This window comes from Blennius ocellaris (genome assembly GCF_963422515.1).
Source record: "Blennius ocellaris genome assembly, chromosome: 12".
Lineage (NCBI taxonomy): Eukaryota > Metazoa > Chordata > Actinopteri > Blenniiformes > Blenniidae > Blennius > Blennius ocellaris.
The window spans coordinates 22,962,510-22,982,128 of record NC_137661.1 but is presented as its reverse complement, the minus strand read 5'-3'; positions in this window follow the sequence as shown (position 1 = coordinate 22,982,128).

Sequence of the window (19,619 nt, the reverse complement as noted above, 5' to 3'; positions counted from 1 at the left end):
AGAGTCGACTCTGACAGTGATCTCTATTTATTTTTGGGACAGATTTGTTCAGCGTTTATTTTACTGGGATGTCGTCACATAATGTAGTTTGTTCTCTGATGCTGAGAGAAACTCTGATGTCAACACTCACAAGCTCTCTACGCAGAATGTGTTCCTTTTCATTGTAGAACACCTCATGTAATGCAGTAAATGACCCCTCCGGGACCCCGTGACTGATAGATTTCTGATAAATTACACAAATATACTGTCGTCTTCCAAACAGGTAACAGGTTTAGTGCTACGACGTATGTCTGAGTGAGAAAGAGTTCAGTGCCTTCAGGTCGTTCAGTGATTCGTAAAGCTTTCCTAAGATCGGATTACCTTATTGGACCCGTTTTCTCTGACGGAGACAAAATGATCGTTGAATCCATCTGAAAGACGTTGTTGGTGACGTTGCTTTGTGTTGGTATTTTCATGGAGCTCAGAGAGTTTTTGGACTCACCTTTTAGTGTGTTTACAAGTTCTGAATAATGTTTGTTTTTACGGTTTATAACATGTGTAAGGGTTTTACCATTTATATATTTAATATTGTTGTTTGTGTTTAGGTTTATATGTAGCATTCATACTGTAACCCGGTCTGTTTTTGATATTTCAGCATAAAAATAACTTACTGTTGTACTAGTTGTGTTGTTTACGTCCAATATTAAGTGGGAAGTGATGAAATGATTTTTGTATTAATTAATGCACTCGGTTGGTGTTGGACTTCTGTTTGCAGCACCTGTCAGTCTCATCTATCTTCAACTATGGCATCTATTGATATCGTTGTTTTGATTGTTGGTAGAACGATTGTTTTTAAACAGTTACATCCTATCATCAGTTATTCTTTGTTTTTGTGTTTTAAATCGTTACACGTTTTCCAAAGTAGTGCAGCTTTTATTCGTGACCATGAGCCTCTTGATTCGCATTTATTAAATTTCATGGTATTCGAGTGTTTTATGTTTAGAAACATGACATATGAGTTGGTGGAATTATTAGTACTGAAGTGTGTGTGGCATAAAGTAACCCACCGTCAGCATCTGAGCGTCTGGGTTGAGGTGATGCTGCATGGATTTGGGTTTATATTAGTTTATGGTCGTGGAGTAATGTTTGGCGGAGGATTCTGAATCCTTGTAGTCGCCACTGTTTCATTCTACATGTAAAAATCTTTATATTTTTACATTATTGTTTCATGTCGTTTGAGGCACAGCTTTGAATGTGAAATTCAGCAACTGCATCACCACGATTATAGATTATGTTGCATGTATTGTCCTTTAAGTCCTCAATCAGATGTCGTATGGTTTCTTTCTTTCATCATAAAGTATCTCTGTTGATTTTTCAGGAGGTGCCAGTGAAGAACAAACATCAAGGAAACAATAAGGAGCTGATCGGGAATGTTGAGGAGCACAATTCCAGGTGACTGCTTTTCATGCAGACTTCGACGTGTGAGTAGATCCGGTGTAAGAATTGATATTAAGACATAATGAAAAGGGTGTAATGTGTTGTCAAATGTGTATTCCTTCACCAAAACAAGTGCGTATAGCTGCCATGTTTGCACATATTTTCACACGTGTGTCCCTGATATTTTTTTTTTAAAACAAAAGGCGGCGATTCAAAGTGTGTTTGTCTGGACTCTGTTTATGGGATGTGTGTCGGTGTGTGTACTGGAGGTAAGCTGAGCCGAAGAGACGCTGACTGTGTTGAATCTCAGCAGCAGCAGCTCCAGACGCCAGAGACACACTGCACCTCCCTCCATCCATCCATCCATTCATCCCTCTCTCTTTATCCCCCTCCGATGCTTTGTTTCTCGCATGCAGCTCAGATGGACTCTGCCCTGATTTATGGAAAGAAAAGCCCACAGTATCATCATGATGATATCTGTGTGTGTGTGTGTGTGTGTGTGTGTGTGTGTGTGTGTGTGTGTGTGTGTGTGTGTGTGTGTGCGTGCGTGTGTGTGTGTGTGTGTGTGTGTGTGTTTAAGCCCTCGCTGTGACTCTCAGCGAGGTGACGGCTGTCACACCGCGCAACGTTTCCGCTGAGTCAGCAAAAAGCTAGAAGAGGAGGAGAGTGATGGAGAGGCTGAAAGGAGGGAGAGAACGAGAGGAAGTGGAGGAGGAGGAGGAGATATTAGGGTAAAATTAATGAGCGTGTGTTCGGTTTTGGAAGCATGAAGCTGGACAAGTGAGCGTGGGCGTTCGAACAATATGTGATGAAAAAGCATTGATTTGGCTCAAGTCACGATACAAGAAAGGTTAAAGTGAAACAGAGGATGCCATAAAACCTGAATATGCAAGACTTTAGGGAAAATTACACTCATAAAATGCAGCTCATTTAATTCTTTCGTTCTCTTTGAATATTTCCCGAACCCTTGAGCACGCTTTGAGTGGGCGGGTATTGAACCACGAGCTGACCACGAATGTTGGAACGCTGGAGGGCAGGACTCCAACGGAAGGGTGACGAAAAATGGTAACGGTTGGGTAGAGTACTTTTGGTGCCATACACAATTTTTGTTGGTGGAAATTCACAAAAACCCGTCCCGGAACACAAGGTACCATAACACACTGTACCATACCGTAACACAAAGTACCGTACCGTAACACAACGTACCGTACCGGCACATACTGTGAAGTGGAAACGAGGCAAAATGGTCCAAAAGAGTCCTAAAAAAAAAGTCAGTGTGCTTTGTACGATGTAAGTGAAAGCATCATATTTGAGTCCTTATAGGAAAATAACCAACGTATTTAATGGCAGTAACACAGAGTCCAAACATTTTCTGAATTGTGGTTTTAAAATGCACGCTTCCAGGAGCCATTCAGGCAGTTTTATGTAGAGTAACTCCGCCCAGCAGAGGTGGAGCTCAGGCTCCAGCCCGACTCGCTCCCACGGGACGTGTTCAGCTTTAAAAAGTTGTCACCCTGCACAAAATGTAATCGACATTTTTGATAAATCACCGGCGTGCTGTTAACACTCACGGGGTATTAATAACTATTACTCCTGATGTGGTGATGGAGTTAGTGACCTGGGGGCCAGGAACCCCCCCCCACCCCCCACCTCTACCTCTCCACCCCTCCACCCCTCCTCCCCAGGTGGGTTGAGGCAGTGGGCTGGAGGTTCACCACACCACGCCTGTTCCCACCCGACACACCCAGGAAAGCAATTTGGCACCGCTACCGCTTCGACCCCTGACTGAGTGCTGCCTCCACCGGCAACTCCACACACACACACACACACACACACACACACACACACACACGCACACACACACACACACTCTGACATGCCGCATGCTGAGTAGACAAATTCAAACATGCTATCACAGGAGAAAATATGCCCAAACAGCAAATCTAACCTTGTCCCGTGCTTTGAAAATACAGTAATAAAGTGGAAAACAAACAAACAAACAAATAAATGGGACGCTGTGCTGATCTCAAAACAAGCAGGAGGTGAAGGAGACGCGAGAATCACTGGAAACAGGCAGTGTTTCCACCTGGAACTGGCAAATAAACCTTTTAAAATGAGCCATGAAGGAAAATATAAGCAGTACAAGACCCATTTGCAGAACTGCCAGTGTTATTACTGCATACTTATTTATTGTTTTTGTAATTATGTTTTTTTTAAACTCTGTCTCAGTGCTCGGCAGAAGTTTCAGCTCCCAATATGTTGCCAGGAATTCACTTAAAGAGAATTTCCGTGGTGTTATTTTATTTCCCGTTGACGATGGTCACGCGGCGATTTACTGAGTCAACCTTTTAACGAGGGGTCGAGTTCCTGCTGAATCCCTCAAACCACCACTATCACTTCCCTTCATGCTTCACTTCTCACCTCTGTGTGTGTGTGGGAGTGACTCAGCATTTCTGCACAAATCCAACAGTCATTGTTTCTTCATTCATTTTCGTTTTGAGTCACATTATCAACCCCTTTTTTTCCCCCTGTTTGGTTTTAGTGAGACCGTATTACTCTGTGGTTTGTGGGCAGAGATTTAACACACACACACACACACACACACGCACACACACACACACACACACACACACACACACACACACACACACACACACACACACACACACACACACACACACACACACACACACGCGCGCGCGCTGTTGACCAGATGAGTCTGTGCGCTAATGCAGTGGAGAGGACTGTCCTCAGTGGCAGTGGAGGGTCAATCGGCAATCAATTATTCCACTCAGCCTGGCCTGCAGCCACACCACAGACTGGCTTCCTGCAGCAAGCAAGCACACACACACACACACACACACACACACACACACACACACACACACACACACACACACACACACACACACACACACACACACACACACACACACACACACACACACACACACACACACACTTTTGGGTTGATACATATCGAAGAATAACTCAATGCACCAACAAAGGGAGGATGTATATTTCTCAAAACATGACACAGCTGATTTCTTTTCACCCAGAGACACTGTAGATATACTGTAAATATACTCTAAGCAACTCATCCTGACTGAATTTGCATATTTGGTTACATTTTGCTTGTGCTTTCAGTCAAGTTGGGGAGTAATGAAGGGTTATCTTGTGGTACCTTGTGGTCATATGTAGTTTGTATTAGTTCGTTTTGATATATAAATTCAATTCTATCAAAATACTATATATATATAGAGGGGGGATATGGTGTTTAAGGTGTGAGGGGCAGCAGAGTATTGTGGTGCATGATTGGAAGCCAGTGGATTTGTTGAAGATGTGATGGATTGATGGTGTGATTCTGAGCCAGTTGGAGTTGGTGGATGGATTTGAGAAGGAGAACAAACAGAGGGGAATTACAGTCGCCCAGATGGGACACAACCAGAGGAAGATAAAGATAGCTGTGCTGCTTGGTGTGAGAGTGAAATGGAGTTGGTTGACATTAGATATATACAAGTTTTCAGACCCATGACTTTATTGATGAGAATCTGCAATGAATGCAAATTATAAATACAAAAATAAAATGAAAGTAACACACTTTTAATCTAATGGTGTTGTCCACCAACACGCAGAAGCAGTTTACTAAGTCTGCGTTCTTTGGTCCAAATGTGCCTTTGTATGTTTTTCCTTGACAGAACAGAGAAGAGCTTGGTTGAACCCAGACTCCATATTGGAAAACTATGACCTGTGAGTGAAACAGGATGTTTTTTGTCCACCTTCAAATAATAAAAATGGCTAAAATGGCTCCAAAAGTACAAAACGCATACCAAAATTGCATCAAATATCAAGGATAAATACATGATTTGAAAAGTATAACTGCACAAGTCGAAAAACTAACAAACATTTCACTTGGATTATGTATTATTTGATTGGACGTACTGAGCCTGTGGGTAAAACCTCTCAGATAAAGAGGTAAGAAAGGCAAATCTAATAAAAAAAAAAAAAGAAGAAATAAACAAACCTGTTTTGAAAATAAGACGTTTGAAGAACAGACAAGAAATACTCAGTATGCAGTCTGAACATTGTACTAGTTGTGTAAAAATGTATCAGCTTTCATATAGAATTTCTATTGTTTCACAATGTGTTCAACTCTCATTAAGACTGCGCGATGGCAGCGCCTCGGACGTTGAACGCAGCCCCGTCCCGTGTGTCTCAGGAGCTGTCTTCTTCTCCAGGTCCGTCCTGAGGGTGCATCAGCGTTGGCTTGGTGTTAAACACACTCACACGGTTGACAGCGGAGTGGCAGCGCCACGCCACGCGCCATCACGCGCTCTGTCACCGTCCGCTCGACGCAAAATGCCGCGCTGGCGAAGACGGTGTGGCCGTACAATCAGAGTGACAGAGGTGTCACTGAGCCTGACACACACACCGAGGACCAGGACCCAGAGGCAGACACACCCTGTCCAGAGTCATGCTCCTCTAATCTGTGTGTGTGTGTCAGTGTTATGTTTGTTAACTGGACTTTGCTGTTTGTCATGCAGGACCACACACAGTCACGGCTGTGGACAGACTCTCGATGGGCGCAAGTGGGAAAGGGACTTCTGACCTCCTGTGCTGGAAGGTGAAGAGACAAGGTCTGATCGTGTTTCCTGTCGGCCACTCATGGTGCAAAAGATCCAACATTGCAACTGCGGCGGGGACGCAGCACGTCAGTTAACCGTCCATTTAGGTAAGTGTGTTAGAAGTCACCGAGGCTGGAGGCTGCTCCAGTCAACAGAAGGTAAAAGGAAGGGAACATTCCGGACAGGTCACCAATCCATCACAGGGCAGGCCGACTCAGAGTGGTGACGTGTATAAAATAAATAGAAAATTATTAATCTCCTCTCCTTCCTCAGCATATTTTAAAAGTTATGATCTAATTAATGTAGCAAATTCAGACTCAAGGTTTTTTGTTTTTTTTTAATCTACAAACCACTGACAAAAGCTAACAACAAACAGCAATGACATTTAGTAACACACTCAATAATGACCAACAATAAACAATAATCAGCAATGACCAAGAACCAAAAACAAACCTACCAATCGCCAATGACCAATAGCAGACAACCATCAACAAACAACATCCATAAACAAGCTACAAACCCCAATTTACCAACAAATACCAACAAACACCAAAACTGTCAACCAACAATCGTCAACAGAAACCAACAACAACCACCAACAACTAACAACAACCAAAATGCTTGACAATCACAATTAGCAACCACCGACAACCATCTTTCATGCAACAACAAACAACAGCAATCAACAACCACCACTGCATCCAAAAAGTGACCACAAATACTCAACAACCACCAACAGCGGGAAGGTTTACTCAAAATACTCCAAACCACTGCTTACAAATTGATGTGAAAACATATCAAGCACAGCAACAATTACAAAAACCCCAGTGAAAACACTTAAAGCAAGACACAACTGAAACACAACAGCAAAGAATATGGTTTCCTGCCACGTAAAATAAAGTTCAACTTCTAAATGAACGAGACTAAAACATAAAGCAACAAAGGCAAAAAAAACAAGTCTTTTAAAAGAAGGCAGTTTGATAAAGAGCAGCCAAACCACCTGAGCTGTTAAAAATTCCCATTTGAAAGAATCCCTTTAATATAAGGATTGATTTGCTGCCGATTTAAAGACACGTGTTTGAACCTGGAGGCTGGAGTTCTAGTTATGAGTTAAATGTGTCAACATCCTGTTAAATCATCAGGTCCTCATATAGAAATGGCAAAACAGGCCAAAATAAAAAATAAAAAAACTACTTTTGTGCGACTATTTTTAAACTCTTTTTTAATAACAATGAAATTGGCCAATAGAACAAGGACAAACTGCAGGTCACCTCTTTTTTCCATTTTCACACCTGAGCCTCCGTGTCGGTGTTTGAAATGAGACTATATCCGTCAGTGCCGGTAAAGACCAGGTGGAGACAGTCGCCGTTTGCGTTGCGGCGTTTAAACTGTCTGAAAGCGTCGGTGCTGACGGCCTCAGTATCGTGTTGTTTGAATGCGGCGGCGAAAGTTCGGCGCGCATCACCCAAAGTTCTCCTCAATTAAGTTGAGACTATGCGACTGTCAGAGGAGGAGAAATTCAGTTGTTCCTGTGCGACGGCGTGACAGAGAGCGGCGTGCTCTTTCTTCTGCGATGTAACTTAAAACTGGGGTACACGCAAAAGCTGCCGCCTTATAAAAAGCACGTCCTCATTTAGCCTGTTTAATGCGGAGCGGAGGAATCCTTCTGTGGGAAGACAAAAGACCGGCACGAATAAACAGAATGAAGAAGTGGTTGCGGTGGAGGAGTGCAGACTCAGCGATGCCGGCGGCGTGCGGCGGAGACGGAGCGCTGAAACTGTCATGGCAGCCGCTCGCTCGGTGACAGAGCGGCGCGAGCCATCGGGAGGGGGGGGAGAAGAGAGAGAGGGAGAGAGAGGGAGAACATAAAGGGAGCCGGTGAAAGAGAGGAGCTACTTGTCTGACATGTTGCCGTTTCATTTAGAGACGTTTTTTAGTGGTGAGGGATGTTGGCAGTTTGGGGCCAGCCGTTCCACTTTCTCTCCGTCTCGCGGTTGTTCCTCCAACTGGTGATGGAGCTCCACGTCTCCACGTCGCCGTTGTTGTGGTCCTTTGCTGCTGTTGTTTTCAGCTCGATGGTTCCGACTTTCAGCTGTTGCTCAAGTGTACGAATTGATTCAGTTTCTTTGTTTTGTTTTGTTTTTTCTTTGTCGGTCAGTGCCGACATTAATGGTAACAAATTGGTCGGCTGCCTCTTTGATCAGAGTCTCTCTGATGACTTCCGTTTGACTGATTTCAGTAGGTCTCGGCTCCATCAGGAAGACACGGATGTACCAAAGGTTCAAATAGGAGTTTCGTTACATTGTCGCTGCTTTAGATAACCCATAACGATAACCCAACGTCACTGGTGACGGAGGAACTCGGGGTTTCGTGTCTTGTCCAAGGACACTCCACGCATGAACAGAGTGAGGTGGGACGGAGTCGCTATAGGGATTAGAAGATGGTTTCCTCCATCACCTCATGTCTTGTCTATGTGTTGGTCATGTGTGACCGATCTTCCAGAACGTCCCACCTGTCGGAACCGTTGAACACTTTTTCCTTCTTCTCGCCCAACCTCCTGCAATGAAAACTAAAGTGAGCTGCTTTTCTTTTCAATAGCTTTTCTATCCCTGCAATTACCAAGATTTTATTCGAACCAGTTATGGTCTTTAACTCACAACTCAATAGCTCTTCAACACTTTACCAATTGATTTTGATCACAGTTCTGAAAATCATTCGCTATCACTTTGACCCCAAACACCTTGAAAATCCTTCACCTCCTCTTTTTGTTTTCTTAATTTTTCCTCAAATTCATCTGATAAAAATAATTTTCAACCCAGTAATAAATACCAAAAGAATCCAGATTGAAAGAGTTAGTAAAGCTTATATACCAGTCGGTAAGGACTTTGCTTCAGCGAATTTGCACATAAAAACTTGTGCATTCCTATTTGTTTACTTATTACTATCTGCACTACCGATACCTCAATACGCTGACAATATATAATAATAATAATCTATCTGTCCTTCCATCCGTCGTCTATCTTTACATTTTTCCATCTTCCCATACATGCATACATACAAGCAGAGAAGTTGCTGTGAGGTGAACTGTGCATCAGGAGTTAAGCGTTAATTAGTGTTTGAGAGACCACAGCTCTGCTTTATGGCGATTTAAAAGATATTAATAAACAGATAAAAATTATACTTATGTGTTGCTGATGAAGTTGTTGATAGATTTTTAATCCCTCCAGTGATTAAAAAAATAAAAAAATATATATGTAATAGCTAAAGTGCATTAATGTGCACCAGAGGGGGTATATCCCCTGCAAATAATCTTAATTTCTGCACCATTACAGGCTCCGTAGTTGAGCTTGATACAAGTGCCGACTCGGCAGGCGTATTAACACACATAACTGTCTTATTGCATCATTCTTCTGCAGCAATAACTGCCAATGGTGTGAGAATTATCCAGTGTAATGCCAACGAGCTGGGCATTGGCTGTGTGACCGCAGCTGCCATCTTGGATGATCATACACTCCTCAATCTTCAGTCTTAAAGCAGCAAGCAGGTGGTTGTTGGTCCTCCAATTCCGTGGTTAGTGGTTGAATCCATGTCGGGCCTTAATAAAGTGGAAAGTGATTGGATATAAACAAAGAGCTGATCTGAAACACCTGCCCTCATGGTTCGATCAGCAGAAGCTCCGAATGAAGAAAATCTCTCCACCCCGTTGTTGGATCCCACATGCAGGACGTCGTCTGAATTTTGTGTCACAGGGAAAATGCGGAGATAGACCATCACACCTTCAGGAGATTTCAGGCAATCACTTCGGCTTCACCACAACTTTTATGTCAGACCCTCACATGAAGAGAGAACTCGTAAACTTTACACAGAAAGGTGTAGCCTGGACTTGAGCCAACCTCATTCCAGTGAGGTGAACGTGCTCACCACTAAACCTCTGCGCGACTGAATCTTTGCTCATGTACTACCATTCTGAATATGTTAGGTTGTGTGTACACTGAGGTGTGTGCATTTCTTCAAGGAATTTAAAAGTACACAGTTGCAGGTCTGACTACTGCTGACATCTGCCACAAATATTTGAGGTTTTATCATTTTTTTTGCCGCTCTTAAAAATTGAAATATGTCACTCACACAGTTAATGTCTAAGCTACTTGTGTGTTTTTCATCCACCATTCAAAGCAAAGGGGAAGGGAGTGTCATTAAAGGCAAAAACCTCTGACATGGCAGATTTCTGAAGCTGGGTGGAGTTCAGTGCTTTACATTTGCAGTGACTCTGCAGAAATTTCTGAGAATTAGACCAAATTGTACAAACGTTCATTCACATGCACACTTTCACTTCTGGGATTTTGCCTGAAGGGGAAGTAATAAAGCACATTTATGGAAAAAAAAAAAAGAAGTTCCTTTACTTCTTTGCAGTTTGACAAATGATATTTCCAAAACAACACATGTTTTAAGGCTCTTCCTTGAGTGTCTCTGCAGTTGTGGTTTTGACCTCTGGAGACATTCCACACCTCATTTGGGATGTCGGTGTTTTCACCAAGCACATCAGCAGGTCGTTATTATGTCATGGTAACACTGTGAACTTTAGATTTCAAAACATTACTGCTTGTCTACAAAACTCTTAACGATTCATCTCAGATCTTGTGTTGTGTTACGAGACACAAAGACACCTCAGGTCATATGAATCAAACTTGTAGAAGAATTTTGAGTTAGAAAGTAAGAAAGTTTTAGTTTGAAATGTGACAATTATTTTCGGGAAATAAACTTCTTGAACACTGTAGGACGATCTTTTAAAAACCTTTGCTTCTGCCTTTCAGTAAAAAAAACAAATAATTTTACGTTGCACTGCATTTTGAACTTGTGCTTTTAAGATTTTAATGGTCTTTTTTTATTATTGTTTTGACGCTTGTAGTTTTATCTCTATTTGTTTCTTTCCTTGTTTATATTCACAGTGCTGTTGCGAACTCTGCATGTTTGTAAATGTATATGACCATGCATATGTCACGAGAGAAATTGAAACGGATGAGGACAGGCGGAAGACACAAACTTAAAACAGTTGGTCCCTTAAAAGTCAACATTCAGAAACTTTAGTCTCAAATGCACCGCAAGTCTAAACCTTCTGTCAGGTGACAGAAACTAAACAAAACTGCTGTTTCTCTATTACATTTGCCAAAAATAAATAAATAAATAAGCACACGCTTGACAGAAAATACAGCAAAAAGGTTTCTAATAGTGTTCAGATCTGGAATCGTACAATACGCGGTTTGGTTTTTGTTATTGTGCAGCAAGTTTTACCTGTTAATAAAAAATGGATGATGACTTCAAACCATTTTGGGACGAAGTTTATACAAGAGGTGCGTGTTTGTAATTGTGCAATCCTTTAATTTTATTTAGTATTTCACAAACTGAAATGTGTGTCACATCTTGATATGTCCCTTTTTGTCCTCTGCTCACTTTGTCATTCATCAACTACAATTGTCTGTGTTGGTCTTTATGATCGCTCTGTGACAACAAATGTTAAATACTTTAGACTGGTTTTGCTCCAGTGAAACTTGCTAAAAATCTCCAGCTTATATGGGTCAAAAAAACAAAACGCCAATAACAGTTTTCATGTTGGCTGTTAGAAGAGTTGTGTGGCAGCTCTGCTCTGCACTGGACTATAGTGTACCCACATACTCATTAATAAAATATTTTTCTTCTTGCTTCTTTGTAGTGCTATTTCTTTTGTGCAGCTATTGACAAAGCCTCAACTTTCTTTTCGATCATAGTAACCCTTACATACTGTTTGCTGTCATAATTTAGTTAATTAAGACATTTGACTGCAGTGATTGTACCCAAAATGCGATTCTTTTATAGTAGAAATATATGTCTATTATAAGGACAGTGTGCTGAGTCTCCTGCTTTTGATTTGATTTGAAGTTTTTATTTCGAACATGTAAAAATCTAAAGAAAAATACACCCCAAAAAACAAAACATCCAATTACATAAATAATATAAAAGGGTCAACACCATCCGTGCCCATGTTTGTACCAGGATATGTAAGACAAATAAAGAATCCTTTAATGTCTCTTCATTGACCTAAAACACCACAATACTTTAAATATGGTCAAATGTTGATGATGGAAACATCCTTTAGGGCCTGTTGCTTTCAGTTGATTTTAGATCCACAAGTCACATTGTCAAATTATGGTTCAGTGATGCTCAAATTTGACAATCAGCTTTTTTCATTTCTCATGTGTGATTAAATAAAAAATGTCCTCAAACAAATGTTGTATTTCATACTTTAAATAATAAATTTATTTTATCTCCAAATAATTTGTTCACGATATATATGCATCCTAATGATGATTTACTTGATTTAAATGACTCCATACTGTGAGAAACATGAAACATTAACAGTGTGTATGGCTTAAGAATACATTTTACATGTAATGCGATTTCAGTTTAGAGGCTTTGAACTTGTGAATCGAACTGTTTGTAAACGCTGCGGCTGCTTCTTCCACCCCGGATTCCTTCGACTTTGAGCAGAAGGACGAATCACATCTGCAGCCTGTCAGGTCGAGCCGGGCTGAGGCTGAGGTTAGAAAATCTCGTCTCTCATTAGTGAAATGTCTCCGGCTGCATGTGTGACCCCTCTGAACGACGGAGCAGTGGTGCGTTCGGGACAAACCTCTGGATTTGCGTCCAGAGGAGAGGGGGCAGTGGAGATTCATCAAACCTGTCAGGCGACGAGTGGTCGGGAATCCCCCCTGGAGGGGGAGCTCACCCTGCTCCTGATGAGGCAGATTCATCTTCCACCTCCTGTCAGACCACCGGCCCCGCTCGGTTATGTAAGGAGGAGGATGAATGAGTGACAGCTGAGGGGAATCCGGAGAGGAAATGGATGGATGCATAGAGGCAGGCCAGGAAGGGCAGATAGAGGTTTTATATGTTTTTAATTCATTTTTAATTGAGGTTAAAATGTTCTCAAGAACAACAAACACCACACTGATAAATCTACAAGCGTTATTCTGGTTAAAGCCATGTTCAGTGATATTAACCTATCTGACTTTGATCCGTTGACAAACTCATCGAGGCGAGCCATGATGTTGTTCTAACCAGAACTTCGACGCTAAATACAGAGGTGGGTTCTCTAAAGTTGCTTCAACATCATTTAGAGCAGTATTTCAGGGCATAGTACCACTGATGGGCAGGAGGCAGATTCAACATGCAATGCACTGTTTAGCTTAGCCACGAAGCATTAGCATTCTTTAGCCAGATAGCATAGTAAAACATTATATAAGGGACTGTGCATTATCATTTTAATTGATGACCATTGGCAGAGAAAACATTGAGGTTATTAGCAAATCAGGTCTGCAGGTACTGGACTACACACTTGTCACACATCAAGAGGTCATCCTAGATTAATTGTTCGCCATTCATATATATTTGAAATTGTAAACATATATCCTACTATGAGCCTGTAGTTTGCATTTGTTACCCATGTCATATTTTTTTGCACCGTAGCTTATAATATGATGGCCTTCATCACATCTAATGAAATTTAAAACAAAGTGGTAAAAATATGTTGTTTTCATCTTCCACTAATTCTCCAAAATTAAAAAGCCACACTCTGTTCTTTCTACAAGCTATCTTATTATTTAATAAAGGTGACCACCTCCTGTCTGAGTGATTTGTGCTGCTAACCGTGAGCTGTTTACTCTTTGCAGGAACTTGATTAAACATTCATGTAACGTCACATGACCACAATTCATACTGAGGTCACAACAACTGTTCTTTGACAGACTGAGGTATGAGGTACTGCACAGTTCGAATACCATCACAAAGGAATTGGAAACAAGTGGCGAATGACATAATCACCTGGTTTATTTTACGAATCAAGCCACAGAAGGTAGTTTTCTGTAATTTTGTGCATTTTTTTGGAACATGGCAAAGGACCAGCAATTCAAGGAGCACTTCTACTTGCAACTACAGCATGATTTAAAAGACTGCACTTTTGATTAATACCTCGGCAGTGGTCTTCTCCTCGCCTCAAAGACAGGCTGCAGCACGACTCGCTCATCTCTGATTTGCCAAAACATTTTGAGATAAACCACCAACATACAAAAGGCTACTTTAGCATTTTAAAAATATAAAAATATATTTTGTCCAATTTAGCTGTTTTAGCCAGTTCAGCATGTTTTTTTAATCTATCCATCCATCCAGCCAGCCATTATATCGCTTCAGACTATATAGTGGCTTGGAGAAACTCACACATGCAGAGGAAGAACATGCAAACACTTTAATGAAAGAAATTTCATTCAGCCTTAATGACACCATCAGATTTTTTGTAAATGTAGTGTTTTATTGACATTCAGACACAAACATAAGCATGAACATACATTTATATTTGTATTTAACACAGGTTCAAGGGATTTTTTTTTCTTTTCTATTTTAGAAAAGGGACAAAAGTAAAACATAAAAATAAAAAAAAGAAAGAAAAACTGCTTTATATTGGATTTGAATAAATAGAGGAAGGTCTGTGAATGTATTAATTTGAATACGTGTATACGTGTGTGTGTGTGTGTGTGTGTGTGGGGTCCGGTGGGTGTGTCCCTTCGCAGTCTGGCGGGTTAATCATCAGCCTCTGTGTTGCTGCTGCGCTGCTCTGATACTGCATGTCATGAGACCAGCTGTGATGAAATATTCATGAAGCATGCAGTGGCTGTGTGTATTATGGTGGGATGGGATGTGATGGGGGGGCGTCTGTGCACTCAGTGGGAGGTCAACTACAGGGGAGGGGTGGGTGGCGGTGAGAATGGAGGTGCTGAGTTACCAAGGAGATAGTTCTCACTTCACCGAGGCAGTGACACCCCTCACACACACACACACACACACACACACACACACACACACACACACACACACACACACACACACACACACACACACACACACACACACACACACACACACACACACACACACACCCACACACACACCACACACTGCATGCACATTAATATGGAGCTTGCAGCCACAATGTTTATAATTAATAACTCAGGTTGAATTACACCACAAGCCTCATGTCAGATAACTTGTTCACACCATTAACTCCTTTCAGGATCTGACTTCTTAGAAACATTCATCAAACGAATGAGTTAACTTTGGATCCTTACTGTCTATAAAAAAAAATGTATTACTGTATATTGCTATCCTGATCCTATTGACCCCAAGAACATTTTAACTTTATGATTTTGTGCAGGACACACAGTGGTGTTGCAGTGTCATTGGGCCTTCCTGCTTGGAATTTGCTTGTTCTCTCTGTATCAATACTTCTTCGGTAAGTTGGTGGCTTTAAAGATCCCATATTATACAGGTTTCAATATCTTCACAGTTGTCAACGGTCCAACAGAGGTCCAATAATTGTCACAGGTCCAACTGTATTTAAAGTGTAGAGATACAAATCCAGTCTTGGTCCTGAATTTCAGCCTAAAAGCCCTTTTAGTGAGCTCAACTAAGAACAGGATGTTTCTGTGACTGTACCTTTAAAAGCTAATGAACTACTCCATGTCTATTTTCCAGCAAAGTTTGCAGAGAAAAAAAAGGCACCTGCTTGTAATTTTAGAGGGTGGAGATCATCTCTCTGTGGGAGGGTCGAAGTGAGGAAGTGGTTATTTCCCTACATGAAGTCATGAAGGGAAAACAATGTTTTGTTCTGATTTGCTGTATTCCCTAAAAGGTGGAGCAAGCACGTGAGGGAGACGACAGACTTTCTTCACTTCTGGAGCCTCATACACAGGCTACGGGGACACTGATGGAAAATCATTTAGAGTGAATTTTGCACAATATGACGGTTGACGTCATCTTGACCTGGTATTGTCCCAGATTAGTGAAACATTCAGAACCAAAATATATGGCACAGACATGAATAGCAGCTGGGAGAGTCACAGGAACATTGTCGTAGATAAATTCAACAGAGGTGGGTTAATGATGATAGCGTCAACAAAGGAGCGCAATCAAAATCTCCCATTTTGGGGTGCAACACACTTGTAGGCGATTCTGGTTTGGAAAAAAATATATATAATCCAAACAAAAAAAGTCAGGCACTTTCAAACTGAGGTCCAACACTAATGTACATGTTTTAACGAAGAGAAAAATGGAATTTCTGGTTGATGCCTGCTTTAAGACAAATCCGATCAAATGAGAAACGCAAACAAATCTCAATACAGAAACTAAATCCAGTCTTACATCATTTACACCTGCTTTTTTAGGCTTTTTTTTTTGTCTTCTTTTATCACATGAGCACAAATGCCCCAAGCAACCAAACTAATCAAGCCTATGTGTCACAGGTTGCACAGTTAATATTACTTCCTGTTGAGATTTTTCCTCGTCTCCTGTGGGTAACAAGAAGAACGTCTGTCAAAGGTGTTCATATTCACTCATTAAACTATTGTTTTTTTCTCCATTGTTCCTTTATCCGCAGTATTCATATTTCATATTTGTGGGGCGAGCAGAAGAGTGTATGTGCTGTGTCATTACAAACCAGCTAAATATACTCCATCAACTCCAAAATGTTCATTATTTTTGTAAATTATTATTATTATTATCATTATCATTTTCTTCCACATCTGACGGACATGTGGAAAAGTTTCCCTTGAACAGAAACTTTCATCCCTTCGGAGAGCTGCTGATTAATACAGTAGATACAGAGTGTGGGTTTAAATGCGATGCTGTGTGTGTGTGGATATGAGCGCGCCGCCGTCCCGCTATGTGACAGGTCTCCGGTGGACAGGTGGCCCTTAATGGGGACAGTCCATTTCTGCGATCCACTTTCCTGAATTATTGAAGGCGGGGCTACGGCCAGGTGCCACCGGTGAGTGGCAGCCGTGCTCCCACCTGAGTGAGACCAGTCCATTTTCAGATTATTAATGCATTTACTAAGTACATTCACTGATTTCTCAACATTGCCAAGAAGGGGCAGATTTTTACTACGAAACTGATGTCAAACTTGATTTCTGAGCACATTTCCCAGCGACCGTATGTGTTTGATTGTATGATTAAATTGCTTGTTAAAATAATGTATTCAACTTGTCCAACGATGATCATATATTCTACGTGTGTGTTGTATGTTAATGGTTTCTCTCACGGTGATGATGCTCCGCTCGATGACATTGACATAATTTGTTTCACTTTGGTTGGAAGGTGGCCGTCCACCTCCGCCCCTCCTCCAGCCGACTCGTGTGTTAACATGCACGGGTCATAATCAGGTCTTTCGGGAAAGGTGCTTGTCAGCAATCCCTGGATCTCATCAATATTAATCAGAGCTGGTCAGAGAATGCATAAGCATTCATTAGACCTCATAAAAACTAATCATGGGCAGCATCTAAGGTCACAGGACACATATGCTGGACGGGAAACTCAGCAGCTTCTGTGTTCAGGCTCCGCTCCTCTTCATCGCCCTTCCCTGCTAAACCTCAGTGTCTCTGATCAGGACAACCAAAAACTAATTTAGCTTTTGTGAACAACCTTCCTGCATTGTTGTTGTTATCTTTTTTTAATGGGACTATAGAGGGTTTTTTTTTTTTTAATATAATTTAAGCTTAAATGACTGTGACCCAAGCCAAGCCAGTTTCTTCTTAGAAGTCCCAAGCCTGACTTTAAGACAGACCTGCACCTTCTAATTATTCATTTGCTGGCCGCTTCTCAGCAGCATTCAATGCATGGTTTTTTTCACAGCATTCCGACAAATAAATCTGTGATTAATAGCAGCCTCTGCTGTGACTGGTCGGATATAATTATTCCGTCGAATGTTGAACATTTGCAAGTAAATCAGGATTATGGTGCTTCTAGTGGCAGGTCAGGCTGGTGCTCGGTGCCAGTGTCCTCTTCTAGCAACATTGCCTCGTACATCCTCCTGGTCCCAGAGTTACTTGGGTTCGCCTTTGCCGATTCAGTAACAGGGTGTTTGTGAGGGCCATCGTTGCCCCCGTTCCTTTGGGGGCTGGCTCTGGTGCTGAGGGGCATCTTTTCTGGGCTCTTGGGCTTGTTTTGCCCCGGTGGCTGGATTGGCATTCTGCAGGAATGTCTGGCTGTTCCCTGCTTTGTTCTACGAGGACACATTTCAGGAACCTGAATGAGATGAAACTCAAAAACATGGTGAAAAGGACTTGTGTGTACCTTTAATTTAACCACAAAGTATCACAGCTTAGTCAAAGAGATCACTGAGCCGAGTCCTCAGATGCATAGATCAACTTTCATGATATCAACGTTTTTAATACCTGGATCCAACCTTCAATGCATTTTGCAGAAATACTTCCATTAAATTCAGCTTGGAAAATATGCTTCGTTCCAGGAATTCATTTTTGAAACCCATTCTATACTCACATACTATAAGGTAATTATGTCAATTTGTCAATTTCATAAGGCGTGTGCAGAAAGTCATTCTGGGTAAATGGCCAATCGATTAAAAAGTGTGGATAAAAAAAACTTTATGTATCTATAAATGTATGCATGTATGCATGTGTACATGCGTATGTCAACAAACGTGGTAACTTTTATTTCTGCTCTTAGGTTGAGTGTGGCCTGCAGGAGACTTGACCGTCATGACACCTGCAACATGGAAGAATCAGTGAGGTGAAGTTTTACAATAATCATGGCATTTTTCTATACTCTTTTTGTTATCGTACACTTTGAACCATTTCTCATCTGGAAATCAGTCCTCATGATATTTCTTTTTGTGCTTGTGTGCAGGCAAAACCTCTTGAACTTCACTTGAGGCGAAAGGCGCCCCTGGTGGCGACCGGTGGATGTGTAGGAGTAGAACGGGCGTGTAAATGTGAGCACTTATGTCAGTGTAAACTTTGAAGAGTTCTGAGTTGAGCCGTGCCCTCGGAGCTCACGCCGGACAGACCTTTGTGTCAGCAGGTTGGTTTAAGAGAACATGAACGCACACACGCAGAGAGGCTGAGCAAACAACATCAGCAGCACATAAACAGGTGTAATCAAACGCACAAAGTGCTGAAGAGGGTGGAATCCGTGACGTGCATGATAAAAGGACTCTTTGAGAGGGGAAAAAAACAAAAACGCTCAACGCTGAAGACCACAGCAGAAGAAGAACAGAGAAGAAGAGGCCTTGGCCCGAGGCTTGTTAGTTTGTGTCTCTAACAGCAGTTTGTTTGAACCTCTGCGTGGCCTCTTTTCGTATTGACAGCCTCCCCTTCATCACCTCGCCCGGCTGCAGGGCCACGGGGAGGCGTCGGTCGGGGGGGGGGCAACACTCCCTCCCCACCACCCCGAGAGCCGGACGCTGCCGCTAAAGCGCTGATGGTTAGCTTAGCACTTTGTGCTGAAGCACGAGCTTTAAAACGCTGCGTCGTCTGCCTCCGACACACACACACACACACACACACACACACACACACACACACACACACACCTCAGCATAAAGACACATACTTGGAGTGAACTTAGCGTGGCCCAACACACATGCATCCATCCGCCAGTGCCGCCCTAATCACACACACACACACACACACACACACACACACACACACACACACACACACACACACACACACACACACACACACACACACAGATAAA